Source organism: Mesocricetus auratus, unplaced genomic scaffold (assembly GCF_017639785.1).
Source record: "Mesocricetus auratus isolate SY011 unplaced genomic scaffold, BCM_Maur_2.0 Super-Scaffold_100027, whole genome shotgun sequence".
NCBI lineage: Eukaryota > Metazoa > Chordata > Mammalia > Rodentia > Cricetidae > Mesocricetus > Mesocricetus auratus.
Genome location: NW_024429208.1, coordinates 5,203,043 through 5,225,670, shown reverse-complemented (window position 1 = coordinate 5,225,670; position 22,628 = coordinate 5,203,043).

Below are 22,628 nucleotides of genomic sequence, written 5' to 3'. Positions count from 1 at the left end.
GCAGAGTCATCTCTCCAGAGCCCAGTCCGAGAATTCTTGTACCCGTGCGTCCTCCTTGACATCTTGGGAACGGAAATATTCATAATGGCAAACATGGGGCTGTGTCCATCCTTCTAGACTGGCAAAGGACCGAAGTGTCTGTTGTTGAACCAGTGTGTCTGAGTAACACTAATAACAGCTAATATTTTATGGTGGGGGGGTGGGGAGGTGGGGGGTGGTTTCCAAACCTCTTTCCCTGGAGCACCTTTCTCAGAGAAGGACCTCAAACACCCCACTCCCCACACACGGGGCATCTTTGTGGAATGTCCCTAAAGCTAAATGTGCCGGACAAGGAAAGGATCATCAAGGAAACCGGTGGGGACCAAGCCATCAGGGTCTAGAATCACGGTGACTGTGGTAGCCGATAAACAAGGGTCACCTGAGCAGGTGACAGCGCAGCCGTGGAGGGTGCCGTAGCAGAGAAGAGGGAGGTAGCCCCTCATGCAGCCCTGCTCAATGACAAAGAGGGCTCCTTGGGGACACCCCTGCGCTCTCCACCTCTTCTGACCTCACTAGCTCCGGCCTCTGCCCAGAAACTCTCAGGAGCTGAAAATCCCCAGCTAGCAGGTCACCAAGACCCCTTGAGACAAACAGCGGGGGGGGGGGCACGCAGTCCGGGGTGGCAGAGGGCTCGCCTGTCGCCCAGGAGGCGGAGGCGGGAGAGTAGGTGATCGTCCTGGGCTTCAGATGCACCTCAGGGTTCTGCCTTGGCCGGGTGACTCTATTTCACAAGCAGCATCCCCACTTGGAGCGTAAACACAGAGGCTGAGGTAAACACCACCACCTGCCTGGTACCACCCACGGGGAACAGACCGATAACTTAATCCTAAAAATAGAAAGGGCCCCACCCTGTATACTCATCAAAGCAAACTGTGACTGGAGAAGCATGGGTGTGACACAGTCATCAGAGGAGCCAGGTCTGGAGACTGCCCCTGAACGCCACGGGGAGCGCAGCTAACACTGTGCACCAGTTGCGTGTCCAGGGAGCCGGCAGAGACTCCCCCAGGGTCCCTGAACACCACGGGGGAGCGGCTAACACTGTGCACCAGTGTGCGTGTCCAGGGAGCCTGGCAGAGACTCCCCCAGGGTCCCTGGGCTTGAGCTGTTTATCTTGCTCCCCACTTGTGGCCTGGCCCAGTTGCCGCCTATGGAGCTTGATCTCCCCATTGCCTCCTCAGCCTGCGTGGTGCTCCACCTCCTCTGGAGCAGGACTGCGGTGCTCCCCCCACCTCCAGCAGCATCTCCATTGGAGCACTTCTCTGGTCCTCCCTCCCATGACACTTTCTTAGGGGGTGGGCAGAGCTATCTTAGTTTTCTTAAGATTTACTTATTTCTCTCTGTCTCTGTCTCTGTCTCTGTCTCTGTCTCTGTCTCTTTCTGTGTCCCTTGTATGTGTAGGTATTTGTGGAATTAGAATTGGGCATTAGATCCCCTGGAGCTGGAGTGAAAGGTGGTTGTAAGCCACCCTGCGGTGCTGGGAACTGAACTCAGGTCCTCTGTGAGAGCAGCAGGTACGGTCTCTGCTTAGCAGCTCTGCGGCCCCTGCATCTGTCAGTGTGTCAGCCCCCAGCACCTGCTTCTCGTGATGGCTTCCACTCTGCTGTGGCCTCTTAGCCCATTGTAGTCCTTCTGCAGCCCACATACACACGTAGAAATGCTCTGTACGACGTGTAACGTGTGGTCGGAGAGTTAATATTAGTTGGTAAGATCCCAGAAAGGGACACATGCCCTGAGGTCTAGAACTTAGGAGGCAGAGACAGACGAGCCTTTGTGAACCTATGGCCAGCCTGGTCTACATAGTTTCAGGCCAGCCAGGGCTACATGGTGAGTTCTAGTACTAACCTAAAAAACAACAACAACAGAACACTGCAGGGGAGGGGCGCTCGCCTTTAATCCCAGCACTCGGGAGGCAGAGGCAGGCGGATCTCTGTGAGTTCAAGACCAGCTTGGTCTACAGAGAGAGTTCCAGGACAGCCTCCAAAACAATACAGAGAAACCCTGTCTCGGAAAACCAAAAAAAGGTTAAAAAGTAATGAGAGGGATGGAAACACGGTGGAGAAGAGGTTTGTCCCTCGGCTGGTGTGGGGTGAACCCCGGGGGTTTTAACCATAAGTAAGGGAGCCCACATTTGGCTCCCACTGTGACTCAGTCCGGGAGGTGCGGGTCACCGTTTGCTCCGTTCTGGGTGCACTGGGCCCGTGCCAGGCAATTACAAGCATCGTCTGTTTATCTCGGAAAGTACCTTGATGCCGGACACTGATCTTTAAGTTGATGGTGTCACCGCAGCTCGTGACAACTCTACGTGACCTCGGTACACGGTTGCTGTTATCATCCTCATTTTACAGATGGGGCAGCCGAGACTCAGTTAATTAATTCATGTCACTGACAGCTGATAGGCACGTTCCTATCACTGTGTGTCACTATGTCATGTTTTAATTCCTTTTTGTTTTGGGGTTTGTGTGTGGTGTGTGTGTGTGTGTGTGTGTGTGTGTGGTGATACAGAAAAAAGACACAAGAACTCTCTGGGTTCTGGAAAATTTCTACAGTGGTCCCTGGGTGTGTGGGGGGATCCACAGGTGTGCTCAAACTATTCCTTAAAAACAGCTAGAAGTAGAGCTCCTCAGGCCTGGAATCCCAGCATCCTGGAGACTGAGGCAGGGGAATTGCTGTCCAAGGCTAGCCTGAGTTACAAAGTGAGAACTTGCCTCAAAAAATGTGGTGGGGTGAGGGCTGAGGCCTGACGAGCAAACACTCTTCCCGATGAGCATGGCAACCTGAGTTCAAGCCTCAGGACCCCCAAGACAGGAGAGAATCAGTTCCTGCAAATTGTCCGTGATCTCCAGCCAGGTAGAAGAGAGAAACTTTCTGTTGTGGCCTTATCCTTCCAAACACAACAGAGTATTGTCAACCTTGTTTTATTTCAAAACACAAGTGTGTGTCTGTGTTGTGTGGAGATGTGCACAAGGGTGCAGTGCCTGCGGGGGCCAGAAGGGGGCGCTACATTTCTGAACTGGCGTTACAGGCAGTTGTAGTGGGAACAGCGTGGGTGCTGGGAACCCAACCAGTCCTCCGCAAGAGCAGAGAGCACTCAACGCAGCTGCCTCCCCTGCCTGTTATTTACTTATTTATAAACAGCAACTCCTTACCTAGACCAGGCTGGCCTAAAATTCACTGCGTAGACCAGGCTGGCCTCAGACTTGCAGCAATCCTCCTGTCTCTGCCTCCCAAGTGCTGAGGTTAAAGGCGTGGGCCACCGCCGCCGCCAGCTTATTTATTTCATGAGTGTGTACATGAGTGTAGTATGCATGAGTGTGTGTGAGCGCGCAGTGTCTTTGTTTCTTTTTTTTTTTTTTTTTTTTTTTTTTTTTTTGGTGTTTCGAGACAGGGTTTCCCTGTGGCTTTGGAGGCTGTCCTGGAACTAGCTCTGTAGACCAGGCTGGCCTCGAACTCACAGTGATCCGCCTGCCTCTGCCTCCCGAGTGCTGGGATTAAAGGCGTGCGCCACCAACGCCCGGCGCGCAGTGTGTTTGTTTGCTTATGTGTGGGTGTGTTCTATGCACGCAGGATACACATTCACATGTATGTTCTTGCATGTGGAGGCCCGAGGTTGGCACTGGGGGTCACTCTCCACCTTACACTTTGAGGCGGGTCTCCCACTCGAACCCAGAGCTTGCTGGTCCCGCTAGGCAGCTGGTTCAGGGTCTGCCCCTCCCCGCTGTTCTCTTCGATTCCGGGGGACCACCGAGCCCACTGCGCTCTGACGTGTGTGATGAGGATCTGATTTCCAGCCCCGGTTTCAGCGGCGGCAGGTGTTTTACCCACGAGCCGTCTCTCTAGTACTTTCTTCGTCCTGCTGGCCCTGCCGTGTCTTGGGTTTTTCTAGTAGGAGGCCACGCTGACGCTGCCACGCTGACCCGAGTCAAAGAGGATCCTAGAGGTGCGGGCCGGGGAGTCGGTTTCCACAGCATGTGCGTGACCTGAGGTATTGGACATGAGTCAGAAAGGCTTTGCCGGCCTACTGCTTTGGAGTTGTGGCCTGTGGTCGGGCAGAGCTGTGGCGGCCGTGCCTCTGACGGTGGTGGGCAGCGGGGAGGATGCAGGTGGACCAAACCCAGTCGCCTAGTCCTGGGGCGTGGAACAGAGAGAGGAAGAGGAAGGTACTGAGTCCTGCAATCCCCTCTGAGAGCTGCCCATGACCCATGATCCCCCTCGCTGCCCCCACGCGAGGTCCCACCCCGTAAAGGTTCCGCGCCCCCACGCGAGGTCCCACCCCGTAAAGGTTCCGCAGCTCCCCAGGAAAAACAATGCAGCTGTCGTGGGCCCAGGAAAGGGTCCAGGGCTCGCTGACATGGGGAATGGCCGGGCGGTACAGGGAATTCTGCTTGGGGGGTACGAGGGGGACCGTCATTAGGGAGGTGGCTTTAGGAGAGTCATAGGACTCCAATGGGAAGGGGGGCGACACTCAGGTCCCAAGCCTCCCTTCAAGGAGAGGCCTGCAGTTTAAAGCCACGGCCACCAGGGGGCGCAGGGCCCCGTTTGTGTTGGTGTAGCATCCTGCGGTTCTCTTCCGTGGACAGAGCAGAACTCTTCAAACCAGGCGTGCTCTGTCGGACTTCCAGGCCCTCGAGGGACCTCTCAGTGAAGGGAAGCTCAGAGGATAAGGTGAGAGAGACACATACATGTCAGAAACTTCTCTGCCCTCTGTCCGCAGGCATCAGGGGTCTTCCCTCATTTCCTACCGGCTGTGGAGAAGCCCGCCGTCTGGCCTCTGTGAAGTTTGTACCCTCCGTCCTGCTGTCATGTGAAGCCGAAGAGGAACGACGTGTTCACTGATTTAATGAATATTTCTTGTGCACCTATTATATACTATATACCATATACTAGGCACTGTTCTAGACAGGGAGGACACAGTGGGCATGTCAAGATATACCTGTGATCCCAGCCTGGGGGTGGGGGTGGGGCTGAGGCAGGAGGGTCAGAAGTTTCAGGTCAGCCTGGGCTACATATGGAGTCCCTAAAACAACAGCGGCAAAGAGAACAGAAAGAAAGAGAAAAGAGAAAGCATGGGCAGTAGAGGTTGGAGGCCTTTGCTCGCCCTCGGAGGCACAGAGCCCTGTGAAGGCAGTAGTGAGTTCCACCCGCATCAGACTCTCCCTGCAGCCTCCGTCCCCTTCCGCTTGGCCTGTGGTTCCCCAACAAGTGACAGACACTATTGTTCATGTCTACTGCAAGCTGTCAGATGTGGTCCTACTGAGTGTGCACTGTGGTCAGAAAGGTGTCTGTGTGTGTGTGTCTGTGTGTGTGTGAGTGTGTGTGTCTGTGTGTGTGTGAGTGTGTGTGTCTGTGTGTGTGTCTGTGTGTCTGTGTGTGTCTGTGTGTGTGTCTGTGTGTGTGTCTGTGTGTGTCTGTGTGTGTCTGTGTGTGTGAGTGTGTGTGAGTGTGTGTCTGTGTGTGTGAGTGTGTGAGAGAGTGTGTGTGTGGTGTGGAGTGTGTGGTGTGTGTGTGTGTCTGTGTGTGTGAGAGTGTGTGAGTGTGTGTCTGTGTGTGAGTGTGTGTGAGTGTGTCTGTGTGTGAGTGTGTGTCTGTGTGTGAGAGTGTGTGTGAGTGTGTGAGAGTGTGTGTGAGTGTGTGTGAGAGTGTGTGTCTGTGTGTGTCTGTGTGTGTGTCTGTGTGTGAGTGTGTGTGAGTGTGTGTGTGTGATGGGGGGGCATTGTCCGTAGCCACGTCTCCCTTCCCCTTCCCAGTGAGAAATTGCAAGTCAAGACTCAGAGATCCCAAAGCGTCTTGTGTCACGTCTGCTGCGCGGCCTGTGTCCGAGAACGTGCGGAGGGTGTCGGGGATTGACAACACAGAGACTCATTCAATGATATAAAGAAAACTTTAAACAGGCTCCAAAAAGGTTCAAGAAAACCTCCTAAGAAAAGCTCCCACCAGAGAAGCTTCTGCTCTCTCCTCTCCCCTGGCTGGTTCTGCTCTGACCCAGAGGTGGATGTGTGTGGGTTTTTAAGGTGCGATTAGTCTTTGGACAAGGTCGAGGTCAGGGCGGTTTCCGTGGGAAGGCCTTTCCCAGGAACTTATTGTATCGTTTTTAGTAAACATGTTTTTACTAAACATTGTCTTACAGCTGCCTACTCCCAGGCAGAAGGGGAAGTGGGTCTCTGCTCAAGGTCTGGTGTTCCCACAATTCACCCCTTTTTATTTTCAAATGAGGCACTCCTGGCTTAGGTCAAGTAGGGTCACCCTCCCTTTCCCGTCTTTGGGGGACCTTGAACCCCTGTTTTAGGTGGGAGGGGTCTTCCCCACAGGTTGCCCGTCATTGGAGATACCCCAACCTTAAATCATCTGTAACCAACCTTCATGGCTATCGGGATTGCCATGGGCTAAGCTAAGCAATACTTGGTTACGGATCTCTTGTCTCTGGAACAAGGCACGTTAGAGCTCGGCATAAAGCCAGAATGCCTACTGCCACTGCCACCATTTCCAGGACCCCCATCGACATAGCGCCTCTCCATCACCATACCCATCACCAGATCTGGGCCATAACATTCTACCAGCCTTCGTCTGTTACAAGGGTAACCCACACGTGATTTACATTCTGTTACAAGGGTAACCCGCATGTGATTTACATTTACAATTTGATAAAGTTTACAATCGTTCCAAGATCTGCTCAGGAAAGCATTTAGAAAGTGCACTTGCACAGATACATTAGGTACAATCATTGATGTCACACATGTAGCATTACGAAAAATATGAACAATAGTTGTCGCATTAGGACAAGTTGCATATCTCCAGAAAAATACACTGGCCTAGTCGTGATTCCAGAAACAGGAACCATCAAGTCTGATATTTCAAGTGACCATGTCCTGTTCAAATACTGAAAAGAGGCTTTTGCCACTCATAGTCCATACCAATGTCCAAATATTTTAAATGGGTCCTTTTTGCCCCTAAAAGGAAAACTGGCAAAATGAATTCTGTTGTTTCAAGGTGTGTCAAGGGCAGACAGTTAGTCTTTCCAGTTCTCTGTTGGCTTCGGGATGAAAACTCACGGGTCCGGAAGGTTAATGCAGCAGGTCTGTTGAGAAACTGGAAATCTCGAACCGACTGTTTTCTTTCTTTCTTGGGCTCTAGATTCGATGACATCAAGGGTCAAGAACACTGATTTAGGAGATCTCACTCAAACTGGCTTAGGTAGGCTCCCATGGTCTCAGGTCCAGTTTTTCTCTGCTCCATGCATCTCACTAATTGGTCTGACAGCTGCCGAAGCTTTATTCTTTTCCTACAAGAAAACACAAACATGCCCTCGACCCCAAATTAGGGTCTTCTCCACTGTCTAGTGCATGGATGTCTCCATTTGACCTGAGCAATGGTTGCTCAAGTTCCATCATGCCAGAATCTGTCTGAAGCTCACTGGCATTCACATTATAAAATTTTTAAATGAGGAGTGTATTATTTGATGAGTCATGTGGGGATTGGGGGCATTATTCCCCCATTTTTATTTTGTAAAAAAAATTTCTTTTTTGAACTGTTGAAGCTGGACCATAACAGTAGAAGGATTTGTCTACCCTCCTTGGTTAACTATCTAGGTAAATTGGGATTACTACTTAGATTATTTGTAGATGCCCATTAAAAGGGACATATCCATTAAATATTTCCCAAACACTTCTGAAAATCACTCAAAGATTGTAAACTATACTGTGTCCAAATAACTTTTGAAAATTATTGGAAGTCTGTGAGTAGTCTTTCCCAATCTAACCTGTAGAGCTCTCACTAGCTGACAAGGCCTCATTTGCATCTTAAATTTTTCTGTTAAAACATTAACAGACTGGCTGGATGTTCCTTTTGGCTATATATAAAGCAATCTAGGTAGCTTCTGAACTATTTTTTGAAGGGATTTAAGTATCCTTTTAATCATATAAGCAGTTCACACTCACACATTCGCAATCACATTTCATACATACCGGTGTGGCCACACCATACATTCAGAACATACATGCATCTTTCAATCATCCTTTTTCCCTAGGTCATGATTAGTCTGTTGCAATGAAGCTTCCTTAATTGAAATCTATGTAAAAGAACAACTCCAGCCAATCCTTGAACTAAAAGGGTTAAAAAGTCCTGTATGTTCTTTATCATTCCTCAATTTGAGCTACAGTCATGGGGTACAGCCGTACCTACTCCTTGTAACTCTGTAGATGCGAGGTGGAGAGGCCAGGTTTTTGGCCAAAAGTTTTTAGAGATGACTCACAAAATAGAACTTAAATGTAAACAAAATTTTTCATTCCATATACCTTTGTCTTTTTCTTTTTTTTTTACTTAATACCAGTACCTCCTTTATTAACTGTTACCAATTTTCAATTTACTCACTTTTAATACATCCTCCAACTGAGGGTGATCTCTCAGGTTCCCCTTTCTTTCCTGACCTTGGTGTCAGGCGAAGGCCTGGAGATTTAATCCGGTACCCCTAGCTTGGTACCCCTTTTTAACACATCTGCATAGCCTTACTGGCCAGCCTTTTAGATCTCTCAGTTTCCCTCAAAAATGACCAAAACCCTTCCTATCCCCTGGGGCCCTGGTCTCCAAAGGGAGGGATGCCACAGGGCAAACCTCTCCCTGTTCTAGTTTACCTAGTTCCCTCCCCGGGCTCCAGCCCCTCCCTTGCGTCATCTGGGGGCCCCTGCTTTTGGACTTGGGTGCCTGGGTGGTGAGGACCACTCCCATTTCTTGCATGAGGTCCCGTCCCCAGAGGTTAATAGGGAGGCCAGGCAAAACATATGGCTGGAAAAGCCCTGTGTGGCCTTCAGAGTCTTGCCACTTTAAGATTCTGAGGCTTTTTTTGGGGCACAGCCTGTCCTATTCCCTGGAGGGTCACTGTCCCTTCCTCTTTCGGCCAGGTGGGGGGCCAGAATTTATCTGAGAGGACAGAGAAATCTTCCCCAGAATCTAAGACGCCCCTAAAGGACTTGCCTTCTATCTTTAATGTAAGCTGGGGGCGGTTCTCCATAGTGGCTACCCAAAATGCTGCCGGGCCGGTACTTCCAAAACCTTGGTTGCCCCTTTTCTCTTTAATTTTTCTAGCCTCACAAGGAGCTGTAGGGAGGAGGAGTATCTGAGCAATCCGTTCTCCTGCAGGGATGGCAACAACCCCACTGCCCACTGATGTCATTATTTTAATCTCCCCCCCTCACTATCCTGGTCTATAACACCGGGGTGTACCTGGATGCCTCGAAGAATAGTACTGGACCGTCCCAAGAGTAGTCCTACCGTGCCTTGGGGCAATGGCCCATGCACCCCAGTAGGGAGGGCCTGGATCCCCATTTCTGGTGTTAGGATTGCCCGGGCAGAGGGAGCAAGGTCCAATCCTGCACTCCCTGAGGTGGCTCTAAGGAGGTCTGAGATATGAAGGGGTTGCTCTGGGGGAGAAAATGAATCCTGCCACTGCCCGGAGCAGGGGTCATTGCCCCGTACACATTGGTTTTGGGGCCCTGGGGCGGGGCCCTCCTCCCGTTTCCCTGATTATTATTAGCAGGAAGGAAATTTCCCTCCCGGTCAGTTTTAGAGTAGCAGTTATTGGCCCAATGATATCCCCTTCGACAACGGGGGGCATAAACCAGGTCTCTTGAGACCCGTAGTACTATTTTGAGGGCACTCTCTACGGAAGTGTCCCTCCCTACCACAGCTGAAACATGTTTTTCTCCCTCCCAGAGTAGGTCTTTCTTTCCCCACTTGGGGCCGAATAGCAGCAGCTAACACTTGGCCCTGGATGAAGTTCCCATCAATGTCCCTACAGATCCGGATATAGTCATTTAGACTTTTATTGCGATAGGGGCGAAGGGCTTCCTTACAATATTTATTTGCATTTTCAAATGCCATCTGCTTTATGACTGGCATCGCAGGCCCAATGCCCCCAAATATTCTTTCTGCTACCTGACTGAGACGGTCTATGAAGTCTTGAAAAGGTTCGGAAGGTCCTTGAAGGACTTTGGAAAGATGATCCCCTCCTTCCTTGGAAGGCAATGCTTTCCAAGCCCCTTGGGCTGCTGCTGCCACTTGGGCATAGACTGTGATGTCATATTGCATTTGTTGCTGAATGGTGGCATATTGACCACTTCCGGTAAGCATCTCCACATTTCTCTGGGGCTGTCCGGCCTGTGCATTTCTTTGAGCTGTCTGGCTGCATCTTTCCTGAAACTCACCTCTCCAAATCAAATAATCTCCCCCCGACAGAGCTGCTCTGCAAAGCTGCTGCCAATCGCCAGGTGTCAAATTAAGAGACGCAAAAGATTCCATTAAGGAAAGTGTAAAGGGAGCCTGTGCTCCATAATTTAAAGTTGCCTCTTTAAGTTGTTTTATATCCTTAAAATTTAAAGGGTTATGACGCCGAATGACCTGTCCAGAATTGTTCAGATCTGGAACTTCCATTACTGGGGCCACCACCGGGCAGCATTGGACCCCTCCTCTGGGTCTTCCCTCCAGGTCCGAGAAGGACTGGGTTATCTCATAGGAGGAGTCCCTTTTTTCAGAGTATGGGGAAGGGTTTCTCTCCCTGTCCTGTCTTTCCTTAATTCGAATCTTTTTTAGTTCTTTTTTAAGGGCCGCGATCTCAGCAAGTAACCGTTCCTTTTCAGACTGTGACGAGTCTGAGTCTGAGCTACTTCCATTTTCTAGGTCTGATAGAGAAGGATATAACCGATTCTGACCAGAGTCCTTCTTTTTGGGTCGCGCCCAGAGATGTCTACCCGTTTTTTTGTTGTTACTAAGAGACTCCTCCTCATCCTCACTAACAATGGAGCCTCTAGTTTCAGTCACGGTCTCTTCATCATCACTCTCTGCCCCTGAACTCAAGGAGGCTTGAGTCTCAGTCTCTTGTAACTCTAAAAAAGCCTCTTTTGTGTCCTGAACTACCTGGCGGTGACGAACCTTATCTGTCAAAAGTGCTCCCCTCACTAATCTCCATAAGGAGAATGTCGTAGGGGGCAAGGACTCAGATCCCTCTTTTTGTAAAAGTCTATGAAGATCACTGCGAACCTCCTCCCAATCTGGAATATTTAAGCTTCCCCCAGTAATGAACCATGGACTGGCTCGTTCGATCGATTTTAGAAAGCCTTCTAGGGTTTTAGACTTGACTGCAGTCCCATGTTCTTTAAGTAACTTTTTTAGTTGATACTGCAATGATTCTAGCTTCCCGGAACTATTCCCCATAGTTTCTTAACCCCGTCCACTTACCTCGCTTTCACGATCTCAGTGGGACCTCCAATTGTCACGTCTGCTGCGCGGCCTGTGTCCGAGAACGTGCGGAGGGTGTCGGGGATTGACAACACAGAGACTCGTTCAATGATATAAAGAAAACTTTAAACAGGCTCCAAAAAGGTTCAAGAAAACCTCCTAAGAAAAGCTCCCACCAGAGAAGCTTCTGCTCTCTCCTCTCCCCTGGCTGGTTCTGCTCTGACCCAGAGGTGGATGTGTGTGGGTTTTTAAGGTGCGATTAGTCTTTGGACAAGGTCGAGGTCAGGGCGGTTTCCGTGGGAAGGCCTTTCCCAGGAACTTATTGTATCGTTTTTAGTAAACATGTTTTTACTAAACATTGTCTTACAGCTGCCTACTCCCAGGCAGAAGGGGAAGTGGGTCTCTGCTCAAGGTCTGGTGTTCCCACAGTCTTGAGCATTCCTGCAGAACTGAACCTTAAAAACAGCATTTGAGGTCGGGCGGTGGTGGCGCATGCCTTTAATCCCAGCACTCGGGAGGCAGAGGCAGGCGGATCTCTGTGAGTTCGAGGCCAGCCTATTCTACAGAGCGAGTTCTGGGACAGCCTCCAAAGCCACAGAGAAACCCTGTCTCAAAAAACCAACCAACTAACCAAACAACAACAACAACAAAAGCAGCATTTGAGAGCCTGAGGTGCTAGAGTGCCAGTTTGAAGCCAGCCTGGGCTACACACAGTTTAAAACAGCCCCCGGGCAGGGGTGTAACTCACAGTCTTGCTCTGTCTCCTGCACAGTCGATGAATGTGGAGCAGAAGTAAACAAAGATGGTTTCCCAGCTCCAACTGACTGATGCTCCAGTAAAGGAAATGCAGAGCCCGGGGAAGGCAGCACCTGGAAAGTCCCCCGCTTCTGTTGTGACCCTTGAAATCCCAGCAGTTCTGAGCAAGAAGTCATTTCTCCTCAGTCACTGGTCATGTGCTCCTGGTAAGGTCAAGTTCAGGTTCTCAGCCTGGGGTGGGATACGGGTGTCCGATAGAGCTCTGGGGGTAGAATCTGCAGGAGCTGTGGGAATCACCAGAGAGACACCTGACTAACTGGTCAATACCCCACCCTGAGTCTCAGGGGCTCCCCAGAGAGGGGGAAGATCAGAGACACCACCGGAGCTCAAGGGTCCAGCATCCTGTCTTCACCAGCTGGGGACCAAGGGCCCAGCATCCTGTCTTCACACAGCTGGGGATCAAGGGTCCATCATCCTGTCTTCACCAGCTGGGGACCAAGGGTCCAGTGTCCTGCCATCATTCAGGACCTTTGCAAACTTCAGAACAGACCACCCTACCCCAGCCGAACTTGAAAGTGATTTTCAGGAAAGGCTATATTTTCTTGACAGTTGGTGACTCACCGTCTCAGGTCTTATCAGTCACAAATGAGAAAAGGGACTTTGATATCAGGTCTGACCTGAGCTAGGGGCAGAAGGTTCTTAGTGAAATGGAGAGACGGGGCTGGATAGGTGGTCCAGTTGGTAGAGTTCTCAGAGGCCCTGGGTTCAGTCCATGTAAAGCGGGCATTGAGACATAAATCTATCACCCCAGAACTTGAGGGATGGAGACAGGAGGATCAGAAACTCCAAGTCATCCTCAGTCAGAAGGTAGGTTTTAGGCTAACCTGGGCTACTGTGCCTTCCTTTCGAGCAGGGAGGTATCTCTGACATGCTCCTCCTCCAATCCCACTCTGCAGACAGAGTGACATGCCCACACCAGGACCGTATTTTCACACACACTGTCACCTGTCACCCCGTGGCCATGTCAGCCGAGGTCACACACATTGCTTGTTCCTCTGCCTTGTAATAGCTCGCTCAGGGCTGCCACGAGCCAGCAGGTAGGAGAGAGAGCCTGTGAGGACTGGGAGACTTGAGTGGCCCCCATCATCTCTACTCTGGTGGCCAGAATGCAGCATGTGACACGCCAAATAGCTCCCTTCTGAGGGGACTTACTGTCTCTGTGGACACCACCCTTGGCCAATCTTCATCCTGTGGTGGCTTTCTATGGATGGGAGGCTTGGTAGGCACTACTCTGGCTTCTGATAGGCACTACCCTGGCCAAAGAGCCATTGTCTCCAGTCTCTCCTCAGTGGCCCTTTCATTAAGACTCAGTTTCTTATTAGGAATCAATCTACCTCAAGACCCTGCAATACCACTGTTGGGCACATACCCAAAGGAGGCATACTCACACCACAAGGACATTTGTTCAACTATGTTCATGGCAACATTATTCATAACAGCCGGATCTTGGAAACAACCTAGATGCTCCTCAATAGAAGAATGGAAAGAAAGAAAAATATGCCTTTAATCCTAGCACTCGGGAGGCAGAGGCGGGCGGATCCCTGTGAGTTCGAGGCCAGCCTGGTCTACAGAGCGAGTTCCAGGACAGCCTCCAAAGCCACAGAGAAACCCTGTCTCGAAAAACCAAAAAAAAAAAAAAAATGATATATTTACACAATGGAGTACTACTCAGCGGTAAGAAACAATGGCATCCTGAAATTTGTAGGCAAATGGACAGAACTAGGAAGAAAAACATCCTGAGTGAGGTAACCCAGACAAAACAAATATAGTATGCACTCACTCATATGTAGATACCAGACATAAAGCAAAAGATACTCAGCCTACAATCCACAACCCCAGAGAAGCTAGAACCCTCTTCCAGAAACGGATGGAAACAGATGCAGAAATCCATAACTAACCATTGGATCAAGCTCCTGGAGCACAATCGAAGTGAGGGAGGAGCAAAAATATGAACAAAGGAGTCAAGACCATGATTGAGAAACGCACAGAATCAGCTGACCCGAGCTAGTGAGAGATCACTGACTCAGGCCTGACAAATGGGGAACCTGCATAAGACCAAACTAGACTCCCTTAATATAGGTGACAATGGTGAGGCTGGGACAATGTGTGAGGCCACTGGCAGTGGGTCCAAGACCTAACTCTAATGCACAGACTGACTTAGTGGAGATCATTCTATATGGAGAGATACCTTGCTTAGCCTAGACACAGGGCTGGGGGGGTGGAGAGGGGCCTTGGTCCTGCCTCAACTAGATGATGGGACAGATTCAGTAGACTTCCTCGGGGAGGCCTTATCCTCTCCAAAGAGCAGATGGGAGGTGGGGGACAGGAGTGAGGGGGAGCGGGAGGGGAGGAGGTAGGGGAACTGGAATGTAAAAAATTAATTAATAAAAAATTAAAAAGACTCAGCTCCTTGCCTGGAGGTGGTGGCACATGCCTTTAGTCCCAGCACTCAGGAGGCAGAGGCAGATGGATCTCTGTGAGTTCAAGGCCAGCCTGGTCTACAGAGTGAGTTCCAGGAAAGCCAGGGCTACACAGAGAAACCTTGTCTGGAAAAGCAAAAAAAAGAAGAAAAAAAAAAAAAAAGAAAAGCAAAAAAAAAAACAAAAACAAAACCAACAAACAAAAAACTCATTTTCCCCTGCCTACTGCCCCATCCACACAATCTTTCCAAGTCTCTCCTGCCTGGAACATAGGGGTTGTGACAACTCTTGCTACGTCACCGGCCACTTCTGCCCACTCACACCCACTTCCTTAGAAACGCACTTGCTAGTGGGGTCTCTCAATGGCCTTCACGAAGGGTCACCCCTTTCCTGCTGTGGCCCACGCCGAGGGGCTTGGGAACGCAGACCCCACCCGGCCGGGCAGCCCCTTCCCACACGGAGGACATAGACTCTGACAGCAGTCCATGTCACTGTGCACCCACTCACGGGTTGCCTGTGTGACCCTGGACTTTGGTTTCCAGCTGCTCCTGGCTCCCAGTGTGGTATGATCAGTCTGTTAACTGACACTGGGAGGCGGACAGTATCTTGCTTCCCTGAGATTTTGGGCTGCCCTTTCTGTGGGCTCAAAAGCAGACTTTTGCCTTCAGGCCCAGGAGAGCTAATCTGTAGCCTGCATGCAGCCTACTTACTATAGTTTCTCAATTTCCCTACCAGCTGTCTTCATCCTGGGCCCTGCCTTTTAAGACTTCTCTTTGGCCGGGCGTTGGTGGTGCACGCCTTTAATCCCAGCACTCGGGAGGCAGAGGCAGGCAGATCTCTGTGAGTTCGAGGCCAGCCTGGTCTACAGAGCGAGTTCCAGGACAGCCTCCAAAGCCACAGAGAAACCCTGTCTCGAAAAACCAAAAAAAAAAAAAAAAAAAAAAAAAAGACTTCTCTTTGACAGGTTACCCTGATAGAGCGTTTTGATAGATGGACATGAACCAGTTCCCTCAGATCTCCCCCAGCACAGCAAGCTCTTTAAACATTGAGTCCTCTCTTAGCCAGGCAGTGGTGGCACATGCCTTTAATCCCAGCACTCGGGAGGCAGAGGCAGGCGGATCTCTGAGGTAGAGGCCAGCCTGGTCTACAAGAGCTAGTTCCAGGACAGCCAGGGCTGTTACACAGGGAAATTCTATCTTGAGAAACCAAAAACCAAAACAAACAAACAAAAACTGAGCCACCCCCCTAGGTCCAGTCCTGGGGGATTTTTCTAAGAGGAGTTGATGGTGCTTGTCCAGTGCCGGGAGAGAGGTACGGTGCTGATGGGGTCTGGTCTCCTCTTCCGGTCCATGAGCCAGTCCCCACCGTACTTCCTGGAGCTGCTTCCTCCGACAGGGTGGGAAGGAGTAGGAAATATGTTTAGTCCCAATATTGTTTGATGCCCTGCAAGTTCCCTCCAAGCTGTTTCTCCCTATCAGTTCGGTGACTAGAGGTTCCCAGAAGCAGAAAGGTGCCCTTCGCCTGGGATAAGACGGGGATTGCTGCCTTGAAGCCCTGGCTTAACTGGAAGGAGTCAGGTCACCCAGGAATAATCGCAGTTTCCTGCTGGCTGCGGTTAAAGGCCTGGCATGCCACAACCAGACATTTGCCACCACGGTGGAAGGAGCAGAGACTCCCTCTGCAAACCACCCCATCAGATGCCTCACTCAGGCCTGGGGGTGCTGGGCCTCGGTTGGCTGAAAGGTTGCATACATAGCATGCAGGAAGCCCTGTAACACAGAATTATATCAGTTGCAGAGATGCTGACTTCTCATCCCAGCACCCGGAAGGCAGACGCGGCGTGAGGAAACCAAACCGCCAATGTGATAACGGTTAAGGCTTTGGCTGTGGATGTGAGAGAGAGGACAGAGACATCTGGAAGAGCCCAGAGCAGAGACAAGTAGACTGAGCACAGCCGACAGAGTGGACATGACCAGGACAGGGGTGGGGTGGGGAGGGGGAGTGAGGGGGTGGGAGGGGTGGGGAGGTGGGGTGGGGGGTGGGAGGGGAGTGAGGGGATGGGGGATGAAGGGGGTGAGAGAGTGGGAGGTGAAGGGGGCAGGGGTGGAGGGGGAGCAGGAGAGAATAGTAGAGATAGTAGGAGAAAGAGAACGGAGCATAGTGAGAGAGACAGAGACAGAGAGAGAGACAGAGAGAGACAGAGAGAGAGACAGAGAGACAGAGAGAGAGACAGAGAGACAGAGAGAGACAGAGACAGAGACAGAGAGAGGCAGAGACAGAGAGAGACAGAGAGACAGAGAGAGACAGAGAGACAGAGAGAGACAGAGACAGAGAGACAGAGAGAGAGACAGAGAGACAGAGAGAGAGAGACAGACAGAGACAGAGACAGAGAGAGACAGAGAGACAGAGAGACAGAGAGAGAGAGAGGAGAGAGAGACAGAGAGAGAGAGAGGAGTCAGAGAATAGGAAGGACAGAGAGAGCAGTGAGTTATTAGGAGGCTGAGGAGCTGGGGGCGGGAGAGAAGGACCCCCAGACTAGGGAGGGGGCTTTGAAATGTGTAACGAGTACTTGTGAATCTGGATGGAGGGAGCCTGGAGTCAGCATGGGTATTGACATACAGCCACGGGTACAATCTACGTCCACTCTGAGGCACAATCTTATGTCCCTTCTACCAGGGGTAAGGGGATGACTCCTGCAGATGGGAACGCTGGCTTTTATCGAAGCACCAGAAACCCTCCTAGAGTCCAGGCTGAGCTCCTTTCCGGACCTTTGGACCTTTGGACAGCCTGAGGCCTGAGACCCAACAGTCAGAAGTTCAAGGTCACCCTCTGCTAGACTCTGAGTTTGAGGCCAACCTGGGCTATTAGAGATCTTATTTCAAAAATAAAATAAAAACCAAAAACCAAAACCAAAACCCAAAACAGGTGAGCCTCAAGTCAGGCAGGTGTCCCCCCCCCCCGCTGCTGAGCCCCCCTTTCTGCTCTGCAAGATGCCGCAGGACTGGCCTGGCACCGGCACACCGGGTTTACCCTTTGTGTACTTTGCAGAGGAGAGGCATCAGCTTAAAATACAATTAGGAAAATTCACAGCAAGCTGAGTCATGGCAGGGTGGCCCGTGGTGCAGCTTCGATTTTACTTATCTCAGTGGGAGATAAGCTACCTCGGTGAGCTGGAATCAGCCGTCCTCAGTTGCTGGAAGTAGTCTGGGTTCCAGCTAATCCCACCGGGAGGAGTCGGGTTCACACGGTCATGGGATCAACTGGAGGAGGTTTCAGAATGAGGCAGAGCGGCTCACCATGGCTCACCATGGCTGTGACGCAGACGTGGAGCGTCCCTGGGGCTCGTGCCGTGGCGCGTGGCTGAGAATGAAAAGCTGCTCCTTAACCACGCAGCTCAAACGCTCCCGTCTCATCTCTTCTCTAGAAAACAGTGACAGGGCGGGGGTTTAGGAGCACTGGCTGCTCTTCCAGAGGACCAGGGTTCATTTCCCAGAACCCACATGGCCTCTCACAGCTGTAACTCCAGTTCCAAAGGATCTGCCATCCTCACAAAGAGGCACCTATAGCTGAATTGGCGAAATGCTTAACACTCACAGAGCCCTGGGTTCCATGGCCAGCATCCCATAAACTGAGCAAAGTGTATGCGCCTTCCACATGTGGAGGCAGGAGGATCAGGAATACACTGTCATCCTCAGGAGCATAGTGAGTCCTGGGTCAGCCTGGGCTACTACAGACCCTGTCCAAACAACAAAACAAACACACAGAATTTACTTTTGACAGCATTTTCTTTTTTCTGAGACAGGGTTTCTCTGTATTGTTTTGGAGCCTGTCCTGGAACTAGCTCTTGTAGACCAGGCTGGCCTCGAACTCACAGAGATCCGCCTGCCTCTGCCTCCCGAGTGCTGGGATTAAAGGCGTGCGCCAGCAATGCCTGGTTTGGCCGCATTTTTGTAAGCATGGCTTTATGATTTGTGCTGACTCAATCTATCATCCGTTCCTTGCCCACTGAGCCATCTCACCCATTGACCAAGTGCAGAAGGAGGCAGCAAGGTCTCATGTAGCCCAGGCTAGCCTTGAACTCCCCAAAGCTGAGGCTGGCCTTGAACTTCTTGCCTCCATTTCCTGGGTGCTGGGATTACAGACGTGTGCCGCCATGCCTCTTAAGTGTTGTTGAAACATTTTATCTTTTTGTTCTAGCAAGGATGGGTTCATATGTTCTACACTGTTGAGAGAGCAGTCACTTTTGGGAACCGGGTATCACTGCCCCCCAACCCCCGCCTGCCTTCAGGGACTCAGTACCAACGGCTATGTCATCTCCAAATGCAACACTTTAAAAAGTCCCCACCATCACGGCCCGCTCTCTGTCTTTCTCCCCCTGACTCTCTGTGTCTGTCTGTCTGTCTTTCTCTGCCTTTTGTCCCTGCTCATATGAGCTTTTGCCCCCCCCCACACACATACAGCAAATCTCTTCTGTGTGATTTCTGTGGTTTTCTTAGGTCCTGATCCACCAGGGTTCTCTTCCACAGAAACTCTTGACAATCATGATCACCCGTGGGGTCACTCTCCCTTTATTTTTTAATAACGGATTTATTTGTACTTTACGTGCATTGCTGTTTTGCCTGCCTGTGTGTGTGAGAGACAGAGTGTCAGATAACCTGGAACAGAAGTTACAGACAGTTGCGGGCTGCCTCATGGGAGCTGGGGCCTCTGGAAAAACAGTTCTTCCCCACTGAGCTACACACTCCTTTACACTCTGCAGTTGGAAGCAGAGACGGGAGGGTGTCTGCGAGTTCAAAGTCAGCCTGGTCAATATAGCAAGTTCCAGGCCAGCCATGGCTGCATTGAGAGACACTGTCTCAAAAATTAAAAAAAAAATTAAATACAAAGCTGGGCAGTGGTGGCACATGTCCCTCAGTCCCAGAACTTGGGAGCAGAGGCAGGTAAATCTCTGTGAATTTGAGGCTGACCTGGTCTACAGAGTGAGTTCCAGGACAGCCAGGGCTGTTTCACAGAGAAACCCTGTCTCAATAAAATAAAACAAAAACCCCAAATCCAAAACGAAACGTTCATGGATGGAAAGGCTTGAGTCACAGGCCTGACTGACACACCTGTCATTGGTCCCAGTGGGTCCCCTGGAGGTGAATGTCTGGGTCACAGTGTGGCTCTGCCCAGCTTGCCAAAGGCCAGATACCCACAACCAGCCGAGGGAAGGGAATTCTGGAAGCCCCTGCAGCAGGGGAGGGGAAGGCTGGTGACAAGGGGACCTGGCAGGGAACTGGGAGACAGTGCACTTCAGGGCAGGAGGGGCATTCACTCTGAGGACAACTCTGGGCAGGAGTGTGCAGTCTCTGCCCTTGGCTCCCCTTGCCGAGGGCAGGGGGACATTGGATGCTGAAGGTAGGTGGCTTAGAGAGCCCAGTGAGAGCTAGACCTTGAATCTGAGGATTCCAGGAAATGGATGTGGCCCTGGAAGGCCATCATGCTGCCATTAAGCTCTTTGCTCTGAGGTCACAGAGGAGCCAGGCCTCATTTCTGTATGCAAAATCCATTGGCGGCCTTATTTCTACATGCAAATCCCTCTGCCTGGATGGGAACCGACTTTTGACCAGCACTGCCCCACACTCCCAGCACCAGCTGGGAAATTAGCTTTGTTTCCCAGAACTGCTCCCGAGGCAGGGCAGGCCTCTGCATTTCACTCAAGACCAAGTTTACTGGGGGCCCCATGCCCAGGGCCGCACAGCCATGCCCACAGCGAGAAAGGAATTCTATTTGTGAATACATTTTCCTGACTGGGGATTTCAATCGTTTCAAGATTTGGAGTTTTTGGCTATTACAATTTGTGCTGATATCACATTCTTGTGGGTGTCGCATGGGCCCTCCTTGAGGCACTGGTACCCAGGAGCAGACCAGGAGCATTCAAGGACACCTGTGCATACCAAGCTTAGGAACCACCTGAGCTGCTGTAGCTGTGCGGGGAGCAGAGGAGGGGTCCTGGGGAGCTTGCCTCCTCCATCCCTCTGCCCCTCCCCCACTTCCCTCCCTCCCTCTCCCCACCCTTCCCTCTCCACTTCCTTCGGGTCAGGTCCAAATTCTGGCTGTAAGACAAAAGCCAGCACTCCTCAGCAACTCCTGAAGCCCTTTCCCTCTACCAAAGGAGCCAATTCTCCTGTCACGGGCAGAAGGGACAAATGGCCGTCTATGGTGCCTATTAGATTACCAAAGTGCATGCCGGACCCCAGGCTCCCTCAGCATCACAAGGACCTGCTACAGATTTCAGAGTCCAAGCTGGGCATCCCGGCCCTTCTCACCTCCTCCCCTGCTCCAGGCCCCGCCCCTCCCCCTCAGGGCCTCCCCTCCCCCCCAGCTACTCAGTCCCCTTACAATAAGCCTTGCTGTGTCAGCTGAGCACCTCCTTTTATCTTCCTTCCCTGGCCCCCTCTCTATGCTGGTCACTGTTGGTCCTCTCCTAGTCTTCCTCTCTCTCCCCCGACCCCCTTCTCTGATGGCCAAGTCCGCTTCGCTGGCCGCGTTCAGTCTGCCTCGTTCTCTCTCCTCCTCACAGCTACACTAAAAACCTTCCTGTTCGCCGTATCGCGGTTGGTCGTGTGGTCAGCTTATACACTTCCCGCTTCTTTTCTCCATTGCTGGGTGTTGGGTTTGTTATTGTTATTGTTATTGTTATTGTTTGTCTGTCTGTTTGAGACAGGATCTCACCGTGTAGCCCTGGCTGGCCTGGGACTTACAGACACACCTGGACCTCCGAAATTAAAGGCACACACCACCACCTCTGATCCCGTTGTTGGATTTTTGAGAGAAGTTCTCACTATGGCAGCCCAGGTTAGTTTTGAACTTTTGACCCTGTATTAACCTCTCAAATATGGGATTATAAGAGTATGCCACTTGGACTGTTCTATTCTATACCCAAGTTAGCAAGTTATATTATTACTTGTGCACTTTTAGATTTTTTTTTTAGATTTACATGTATAAATATTTGCCTGCGTCTAAATCTGTACTCCACATGCGTGCCTGGCACTCTTGAAGCTCAGAAGGTGGTGTCAGATACCCTGGGACCTGAGTTACAGATGGTTGTGAGCTGCCATGTGGGTGCTGGGAATTGAACCCGGGTCTTCCGGAAGAGCAGCCAGTGTTGTAAACCTCTGAGCCATCTCTAGCTCCCTGTGCACTTTTTCACATTACATCTTTTCATTTTTCAGTACTGGGGCTGGAATTCAGGTCCACACACACACACTCACACACACTTACACTCACACTCACACACACTTACACTCACACACACTCACACACACCACACACTCACATACTCACACACACTCACACATACACTCACACACACACCACACACACTCACACACACTCACACACACCACACACACTCACACACACCACACACACTCACACTCACACACACCTCACACACTCACACTCACACACACACTCACACACACACACACACCAGCAAGTGTTCTACCCCGAGTCACACATGGACTCCTATATCTAATATTAAAAATGAAAATTTCACAAAATAGCCTCAATCTCCCCTTCCCCCGCCTCTGCCATCCCTCTTCACAGAGCCCCCTCTGTCAGGCTGGCCTGGGCAGGCGTGTAGGACCTGCCCTGGAAAGACCTCAGCCTGCTGTAGGCTCAGCTCTGCCTTTCCTGAAAAATCTTTTCATTTTTGAGACAGAATCTCTTGTAACTTGTGCCGGCCTGGAATTTTCCATGGACCAGAGGTTGGCCTTGAACTCCTGCTCCTTCTGTCTCTACCTCTGGCATGCTGGGACTGCGGGTGCACACCCCGACATCCTTTGTACTCTGCACTGTGTTCCAGACACACACCCTGTGGCTGGCCCTGCTCCCCAGACCCCACCGCAACCCCACCTCAGCCCCTCCGTCAGCACCGAAGAGCAGGCCTGTCTGACAGGGTTGCTGAGCGGCAGGAAAATCCTGGCCCTGCCCCACCATAGGCTTCTTTTTTATGTAATATAGAATGCACCAGAAAGATTATCACCGTAACCATTTTCTGGTTTTTATGTTATAGTTTTTTGAGACAGGGTTTCTCTGCGTAGTCCTGGCTGGCCTGGAACTCACTCTGTAGACCAGGCTGGCCTC